Source organism: Notamacropus eugenii, chromosome 6 (assembly GCF_028372415.1).
Source record: "Notamacropus eugenii isolate mMacEug1 chromosome 6, mMacEug1.pri_v2, whole genome shotgun sequence".
NCBI classification, from domain to species: domain Eukaryota; kingdom Metazoa; phylum Chordata; class Mammalia; order Diprotodontia; family Macropodidae; genus Notamacropus; species Notamacropus eugenii.
In genome coordinates this window covers 314586762-314596711 of record NC_092877.1, presented here as the reverse complement: position 1 = coordinate 314596711, position 9950 = coordinate 314586762, and the positions used below count along the sequence as shown (strand labels likewise).

General features: G+C 38.1%; 1 non-coding gene across 1 annotated transcript; it reads right to left on the bottom strand.

Annotated features, from left to right (window-relative positions):
- Positions 1 to 9008: 9008 nt before the first annotated feature.
- LOC140512985 (U6 spliceosomal RNA) lies at positions 9009 to 9115 on the bottom strand. The gene has a single exon (XR_011970032.1). It is a non-coding gene; the product is annotated as a U6 spliceosomal RNA (small nuclear RNA).
- Between the last annotated feature and the right edge of the window lie 835 nt (positions 9116 to 9950).

Here is a 9950-nt window from a genome sequence, read left to right as displayed (position 1 = left end):
TCAGTAAAACTTAGTTGCTTGTGGGGCTTCATGAGATTACAGAGAATTTATAACCTGAAGGGACCTTGAAAGGTGAGATGAGAGTTGAGAACAACTTTGAGAGGTCTAAATCTGCTTGACTTGATGAATGGTGGTGCCCACAACAGGAAGGAGTTGGATTGAAGCTTGGGAGTGAGATGAAGATAATTCAATTAGCTTTAGACATGTTAAATTTAAGATTCCTGTGGGACATCCAGGCGGTTACATCCAGAACTTAGTTGAGGATGTATGACTAGGAACTCAGGAGAAAGATTGGGATTGGACATGAAGATTTGGGAAACCATAGAGATGATAATTGAACCCATTGGTGATGATCAGTCAGAGTCTAGAAAGAAAAAATAAAATAATAGAACTCAGTACAGAGCTTTGGGGGACAATTTTGTCTAGAGTAAAAGATAGATTATAATCCAGCAGAAAGGGACCGAGAAGCTGGTGGTCTAACAGTTAAAAGAGGAGAGCTAGGAGGGAATAGTAGTGTGTACTAGGAAGTGGTGCTCAGCAGTGTCCAGAGCTGCAGTGGTCAGGAATGACCCCTGAGATCGCCAGTAACCCTGGAAAGAGCAGTGGGGTCAGAAGCCAGATTGTAAGTAGAAGGTGAGGAAGTGGAATCAATGAATGGAAATAACTTTTTGTAGGCATTTGGTTAAAAGAGAGGAAAGATCAGTTCTTAGCTGATTCCTCCCTCTACCAGATACTCTTAGCATTTAATAGAATCCCAGAAATCTAAGACTAGAAGTGATTCAGATTCTCTACTTCTTTATCGGGAGCCCTTCAAACATTCAGTGGCTGTTTCCTTTTCCTTGTACTTCTATCACTAGTCTCCCTTCCTCTCCTCCTCAAGTTACTCTTAGTGGTGTTTCAACATTCTAAAATATAAACATTATATTTTGTCTAATAAAACATGTACTAAAAGACCGAGACCCGCAGAATATTGAAAGACTTGGAGGAAGATTAGGAAGATTTTGGTGGAGGATATATGGTAGTTCATGGACAAGAACTGCACATCATGAGAAGATGAAGATGGTTCAGTAGATGGAATATTCAAAGAGGGGAGCTCATGGATTCATCGAAGTATTGAGAAAAAACACATGGGAGTCCACACAGTTATGGGTTCACCTTGAGGTAAATTGCTTCTGTTCAGCTAGCGCTCTTCTCTGCATTCTCAGACTCGGATGTGCCTCTAACCTCTCATCATTGGACCCATTGCCCATTCCTTCATTTGAAATATGTTCCTTCAGTAGTCGTTAATGATCATAAGGGCCCTTTATTAAACATGTATGAGTATGTGGCAGCAGCTGGATGGAAAAATTGAGAAAGTAGAGACAGGAAAATCTCAAGGACTTACAGTCCAAAATGGACACATGAACACAGAGCTATAAGAGGATGTATTGCTGATGGAAGAAGCACATCCAGATCACAGACACTGTCATTCACCACAGTCCTTTGGGTTTAGCCAGCAGAACTCTAAGGAGCCAAGCAGTAGGAGTGTAGCCTCACAGTGATAGGACCCTGGGTTCAACTACTTTGGGGTTGAGTGAGGGACTGGGGATGCTCATGCTTTGCAGGATGGAGATGGCCAAAGAAGAATTGTGCCCCACTAGATCCTGGTGTTTTGGGACAAGCACCCAGTTGCCCCTCCCTAGTTGTGGTTCTGAGACTCTGACTTAAAAGTTTTATAGTTTGGTAGTCTCCAGGGTGAAAGTTGCCTGTGACTAGAAAAAAAATGATTCTCTTGTACAATGAGGGAAAAGATGGAGCTTGGGAGATAGGAAAAATCCCTGATCAGATCCGGGTTCCAGCTGTCCGGTCTAGGTCACGTTACTTTTCTTTTGAAGCCTTGCTTTTCTCATCTGTAAAATGGTAATAATATTGGAATAGTTCAGGAAGCATTGGGAAATAATGGACAGAGAGCTGGCCTCTGAGGCAGGAAGACCTAAGTTCAAGTCCCACCACTGACCCCCATTAGCTCTATGGCACTGCACTAATAACTGAAGTTCTTCGTAACCCAGGTAAGATGATATAAGTTGCACAGAAAGTACAGAACTGTGTTAGTAGAGGGAGTTTCTTCATCAGAAATTCTTTCACCAATGAAAGTGTAATTCTAGAATAAAAAAAAAATCCCCCATCCTACCTCAGAGGGTTATCATGGAACAAGTACATTACAAAACTGTACAATGCCACGCAAATGAAAGTTATTGCTATTTTATAAGAAATCATATTCTTTGAATCTCTCTTCATGTTTTGCTCACTATCTTCAGTCTTCCAAAGGATGCTTTATTTTCATTTTCCGTTGTGTTTTTCTCCTTCCTGCTGTTTCTTGTTGATATTACCTCTATTTGTCCTTCATTAATCAGACCTTTCTTCTCATAGAACCTCAGAAATTCTAGTGAGAAGAGTTCTTGGAGGTCATTGAGTTCAACTTCTTTTATCACTTTTCCTCTTAATATCCTGGAGAAAGATGATGGTTCCATGGAATATATCTTCATCTGACTGTTAAAGAAATAGAAGAGAGAGGCTATTACAGTGCATTTCTATCACACACTCTGAGTAAATATTGATGAGGATGATGAGAATGATGATGATGATGCATCTATGAGAACGATGATGATTATGTTTAGCATTGCTGCTAAACTAGCAAGAAGGTACATAATAGTAATCAACCAGTGCCCTTGGATTTTCATTAATGACAGATATGGGAAGCTAGAAAAATTGTGTAAGAATTCCTAATAGGGAAAGGAGAATGGGGGAGTGGAAAAAGCATATTGATTTTGGAATAAGAAAACCTGAGTCTGAGAGATAGCTCTGATACTAATTAGCTTTGTGACTTTTGGAAAGTCACAACTTTCCTGAATAAACCTTTGTTTCCTCAGTGTATAAAATGGAAATAATACAGGCAGCCAAGGCATAGAGAATGGAGAGCTGGCCTTGATACAACAAAGACCAACATTAAAGTCCCACTCTTATACAAACTGGTGGTATGACAACGGAAAAGTAACAATCTCTCTATGCCAAAGGTATTGATTCTAAGTTTGAGAGATGATGCATTGGTGGGAAGAGTTTCTTCATTCAAGAGTTCTTTACCCTGATGAAATTATTAATCCCATTCCTGTTCCTATGATTTACCCTCTCATTCATATAGCAATATTAGATGAATAATAGTACTTAAAAGATGGGCTTTTGTGCCAGGGAGCAACTTTGGATCAATTTCCCAAATGTGACCCAGTCAGCTCATTGTCTCTCTGTAGGACCTGTCCAAGATATATGAACTGATAGACTAACTCAATGGATCATCTATGCAACAGCATCTTATAACATGAACGATAGCCATTCTTTATTCTTCTGGTTTTGGTTTTTGTTTTTCTGTGTGGATTGTTATATCAATCTTTTGAGAGTGCTCCTAGATTTCAGTTCTGGAACTTGATGTAATCAACACTATTCTAGCCATGAATAGTAATATTTGAAGGACCTCATCATAGCTAGGAAATCCCTCTTCCATTTGACCTCTTTGTAGGACTGTAATGTTAATTAGATCTTCCCTACCCATTAATAGGCCTCAAGTACCTTTTGTTAATTTCTACTGAGGCACTGGGTCAGAAGGTCCTGCCCTCCAGCTCTGAAAAATGTATAAATACTCTGAGGTGAGGTTTTCCTTTGGTGCTTAGTTTTAGAAGAAGGTTTATGTGCCAGATGAGACTCCAGGAAACCGCTAAAAAGCCCTCTGGCTTTGAAAACCCAGGTGTTGGTGCTTGTCTCTCTGGTAACTATGTATGTATTGCTTATGGTCAGATAGTTGGAAGCCCTGTCTGTTGATCTTTATTTCTTTGTTTGTATTTTCTCTGAAATTCAAGGTGATGATTTTTCTCCCTGAATTAAGTGAATGATATATGTGCTTGATTAAAGTAGATTGTTGACCCCTCAAAAGTTGTTTTCTTTTTAAAAATACAGATCTAAGAACCTGTACAGCAGGCCCTCCTGTGTATTGATGTTACAACAACATGGCCATGACATTGGCATATGTCTTCAGGCAAGCATGTCTTTCTGTATTATACCTCACTTGATACTGATAAACAGAATGTCTTTGAACAAAGTCAACTCTGTGGTGTATCTATCAAAGAAACTTGTATGAACTTAACATACACATTGGATACTATTTGTTGGAGATTCTTGAAGTCTTTGTGCTCTGTCATTTAAAAAAATACTAAACAATGGAGTGATATACTTTCTACATCTTTCAGACAGTTGTGTGGCTCTGAAAATGTGGACTGCGGCGAATAATAATTGACTAAAGCCTACCTATTTCCTTCTCATATTTTCTCCAGTTCATTCTTAGAAATCTTTTTGATAGATTTGATGTCCATCTTTAAATAGCACTGGGTCTATAGAAACAGAAGAGAAAGCATCTTTGCCCTCAACAGGCTTACATTCTACTGAAATCATAATAACTGACATATATTTGGAAAATTATTTATAAAATGCTTTACCCACATTATCTTCTTTGGTTTTAACTTCAGCCTTGAGGGGCTATGTTACTTTTAACTTCATTGTATAGGTTAAGAAACTGAGGCATAGAGAGAGAAAGTGGTATGCTCATGGTCACCCTGTCAGTAAATCTGTAGGGTGGTGTTTGAAACCCAAGTCTTCCAACCCCTTTTCCACTTTATCACATTGCTTGATGTGAGTTATCATTAATTGTCTTCTTTAGCATTAGGATCAATCAGTGATCTCATCAATGTGAGCATTTTTTCCAATGCCACATATCACAAGCAATGAATGCCTTATGTGATTCTTGTCCACATTCCCCTATTCCATTTAGTGTCTCACCCACTATAGTAAGTGACTTCTTTTAGAGTTGTTCACATGGCATGCATACCAGTGAAGGATAAGGGATGTTTATTGATTATCCATTGACCTCACCCCACAAGTAGTCCACCAACCTTTTCTATCGTTCATTTCTCAGATGACACTTTTCCCGGGCAATTCTTTGATGCTAATATGTGACAGCTTACTAACGACCACTGTGGCCCTCTCCATTGCCTTTAAAGTGACATACACATTTAATTCTTCCGAGAATGTTGAATATTCCATGATTTTAAGCCTTACAGCAATCAAATTAGGATCTTTTGCTGTTTTTGTTTTACTGAAAATGCCTCTGATTGAATAATACGCTTGGGGAGGATCTTCCCCACCCGTTGATGGGCCTGCTCTGTTTGAGAAGCTTGATTAGTAGGAGTAGTACCTTGTTTGGTAGGAGGGTCCCAAGTGCCTTTTGTTTTATTTACTGAGGCACTGGGTCAGAGGGTTATGCCCTCTGGCTCTAGAAAGTGTATAAATATTCTGAGAGTGAGGTTTCACTTAGTTTATGGCTTAGTTTTTGGAAGAAGGTCTCTGTGCCAGATGAGACTCTGGGAAGCGGCTAAAGCAGCCCCTCCCCCCTTTTGCTTTCCTCTCTGGTAAAGATGTATGTGGTCAGGCAGTTTGGAAGTGCTGTCAATTTTTTTTTTATTTGTCTGAAATTTTGACTTTGATTTAAAGTTTCCTTTCCTTTTATGAATGCAGGTTCTTAAAACCTGTTATTGTTAGGCCCCTGTGTCTGTCAGGGTGCTTACTGACACAGCAGCTTTGACGGAAGAATATTGTTAAAACATGTCAGCCACAAACAGGAGCGTGTGGAGGACCTTGCCCTCTAAAGGGATTCACTCTTCAGTCTGGACTCTGCGCTTGGCGTCCTCCGTGGCACTGAAGCGTCGGCTTTGTTTTGTTCATCAGCCGTCAAAGTTGCCTCTATTATCGCATTTTGGAGGAGTTTTTATATGATTTTGATTTAAGAATGAAAGCTAAGCTGCTGGAGGAAAGGCTTTCAGCTGGTAGTTTATGCTGCTTAGTTATGTAATATCTGCAAACGCCAAGCACCATGGAATCTTGTTTTTTTACACCTTTTGCTCAGTTGTGTGACTGTAAAGATGTGATCCACTGTGGTTGACTGCTTTCATATTTTAATCAAGGATACTGTATGTGCGTGTGCGTGCGTGTGCATGTGTGTGTGTGTGTGTGTGTGTGTACAAAACAACTAGGTGGTGCAGGAGATAGAGTGCCAGGCCAGGAGTCAGTAAGTCTTATTATCTTCCTGACTTCAAATCTGGCCTCAGCTGTGTGACCCTGGACAAATCACTTAATCCCGATTGCCTGTAAAATGAGTTAGAGGAGAAAATGGCAAGCCACTTTAGTATCTTTGCCAAGAGAACTCCAAATGGAGTCACAGAGAGTTGGCCACAACAGAAATGATTGAACAACAATAACACACACACAAAATAGTATGTGTATATACATACATGTATATAAACACATATAAAGGGCATCCATCATTTATATATACATGTATGCATGATATTCTCATAAAGATTTTATGGATATTCAAAAGTAAGCTTATTGGTATTTTCTATCATCTTTTTTCTATAATAAAAAGTGCTATGATTTTTTCCAAGTATTTAGCAAATTTTCTCCTATTTCAGATATCTTTGAGATGTGTTCCTTTAACACCTGCAGGATTGTGTTACTTCCAACACTTCTTCTTCTTCCATATGCCCTTGGTCCAGTCCAGCTACTACTCACATCTTTTTTTTTAAAGTAATATTTCTATTTCCTCATGAAACAGATCAAGGACTGTGATATTAGAGTCTAGATATTATGGCCCTACAGTTATTTATGTGAAAAAATTCTTCTGGAAATATTCAAAGATCCTTTCTATTTTTCATCTGTTTGTGGCTCTTCCAGATTCATCCTTTCTGATATGATTTGGCTAAATAAATTGAATCTCTCACTAAATTTTCTATAAATTTGTTGTTCCCTTTCCTGCCTTTCACTAATTTCTGAAGCTGTGCATCATTCCTCCTCCATCATTTTCCAAATTGGTTTATGTTCTAACAACAGTAACAACTAGCATTTGTATAGCACTTACGAGGGGCCAGGCCCTGCGCTTTACAAATATTATCTTATTTGATCCTCAACAACAATCCAGGGAGGTCGGTGCTACTGTTGTCTCCATTTTATAGTTGATGAAACTGAGGCAAAAAGAGGGTAAGTGACTTGCTCAGGGTCATGTAGCTAGTATTTGAAGCCAGATTTAAACTCAGGTCTTCCTGATTTTAGACTCAGTGCTCAATCCACGGCGCAACCTAGCTGTTCTAATTAGCATTGATTCTGGTTACCGTATCTTTACACTTGGCAAAGACAATAAAACATTTATTAATTGAGACGATTTCTGGGTTATTTTAACTTCTTGGTTTTGGGACTCATGTTCCCAAAAAGGAGCATTATGCTGTAGTAGATAGAATACTGGACTTGGAATCGAGAAGATGTAGGTTTGATAATTACTGACTGTTTAACCATGGGCAAATCACTTAACCCCTCTGAGTCTCAGTTTCCTCATCTGTAAAATGAGGGGGTTGGCCTTAATGATCGCTAAGGTCCTTTCAAGCAGCTAGGTGGTGCAGTGGATAGAGCACTAGTGCAGGAGTCAGGAAGACCTGAGTTCAAATCTCACCTCAGATACTTGACACTCACTAGCTGTATGACCTTGGGCAAGTCACTTAACCCCAATTGCCTCATCCTGGGTCATCTTCAGTCATCCTGTTGAATATCTGGTCACTGGATTCAGATGAATCTGGAGGAGAAGTGAGGTTGGTGTCCTGCACAGCCCTCCCTCACTCAGATCAAAGTCACATGCAAGTCATGTCATTATTTCTGTTGATGGCATGGTCTTCTTCGGCAACGAAGGATGAACACACACAAATCTGTGATCCTATGATACTAGTAACCTATCAGTAACAGACTGGGTCAGTGTCTATTTTATCTAATTCCCTTTTTAGGAATCAACAACTTATTTATGGGTCAGATTGAGGTTACTTTAATTGCATAATTTCTTCTCATTACTAATCTAATGTGGCATTGATTTTGAGCTTTGTTCTAACAAGTCAAGTGACTGACAGTATTCAAGCAGCTCATTTGATGACTTCATTTGTCTGTTAGCATTAATCAATTTCAATTTTTTGTGATGTTATTCAGTGTTTGCCGTATCCAGCACCTCCTACCTTTCTTCTTGAGGAAAAAATTCATCTTATATAGGTATGAGGATTCTATATACTCTTCTATATATACTATCTATATATTATATTCTATAAACTCTTTCTTTAATCTTAAGCATGTTTTCTTTGACCATCCTCCTTATTTCCACCTTTGCATTTCAACCACTGAGTAATAATAAAATATACATGATTTAAATATTTATGGATAAATCTTATTATTATTAAAATCCTTTTTTATGTTACTTAATATTTCCCAATGTATCCTTTTTTCCCTCTCTCTCTCAGTAGCCATCCCTTAATTACAGAGAATAAAAAAGATAAACATCAGCACAAACTAACCAATATACTAAAAAAATATGATATTATATAGTTTCCTATGTAGTGCTTTAATTCTGCAAAGAAGGAGAGAAATGCCTTCTCATATTTCTGCTTTGGATACAAGCATGGTCATTACAATTTTACAGCTTTCCATTTCAAATGTTTTGTTCTTGTCAGTTACGTTGTTGTCTCTACTGTGTATTTTGTTTTCCTAATTCTGTTTATTTAATTTGCATCTTAATTCTAGTTATAGTTTTGCATCAGTTCATATAATCTTTCACATGCTTCTCTGTATTACTAATAATAGAATAGCTAGCATTTATATGGTGCTTTAAAATTTGCAGAGCACATTACGTATCATATCTCATATGATCATAGTTATCATATCCATCAATTCTTACAACACAGTATCATTCTATTATGTTTATGTGCCACAAATTGTTTGACTATTTCCTAATTGATGGACATAATTTTGTTTCCAATTCTTTGCTGCTACAAAAAAGTGCTACTGTAAATATTTTGATATGTGTAGGATCTTTCTTTTTGTCTTTGACTTCCTCGGTACATACCTAACATATGGAACGCTTCACAAATTTACATGTCATCCTTGCACAGGACCCATGCTAATCTTCTCTGTATCGTTCCAATTTTAGTATATGTGCTGCCGAAGTGAGCACAGTAATGACATGACACTTGACACTCACTAGCTGTGTCACTTTGGGCAAGTCAGCTCCAATTGCTGGGTCATCTCCAGTCATCCTGATGAATATCTGGTCACTGGATTCAGATGGCTCTGGGGGAGAAGTGAGGCTGGTGACCTGCACAGCCCTCCTCACTCAAAGCAAAGTCAAGTGCAAGTCATGTCATTACTTCTCTGATGGCATGGTCTTCTTCGGCAACGAAGGACAAACACACACATACCTAACAGTAGAATCTCTGAGCCAAACAAAATGGATTGTTTTAGTTATGCTTCAAATAACTCCAAATTGCTCTCTAGAATGTTTGACCCAATTCAAGTATTCTCATCTTACCCAATACCCCAACACTAATCATTCCAATCTTTTGTCAGTTGCTTTTATTTAAAGGGTCTTAATAATCACTTCAGAAAGTGTATTTACCCCACTCTTATCTGCAAGATCTGTTGGCATATAGGCTGCAATTATCATCATGGTATTTGAAAATGTTTCAAATTTTTTGAAAATGTCATTAGCACTACAATATAAGATAACAAATTGCATCAAAATGATGCTTCTCATTGTTTTTGGATATATCAATTCCTCTGATAGATTTCTTTACTTCTGCAAGGAAACCTATGAGCCATCCTTTTAGCTGCAACTTCTTTTTGTCTTATAGTTTCATGTATAGTAAAATAATTTTTTAGGTCAAAATAGGTATGTTTCTGCTCTTCCAGTAACAAATAAGCCATTGATCACCTGATCCTAGACAAGTGTCACATTTAATATAACAACTAAATTAATTTTTCCACATAGCCTAAATACTGTCATTCATTCT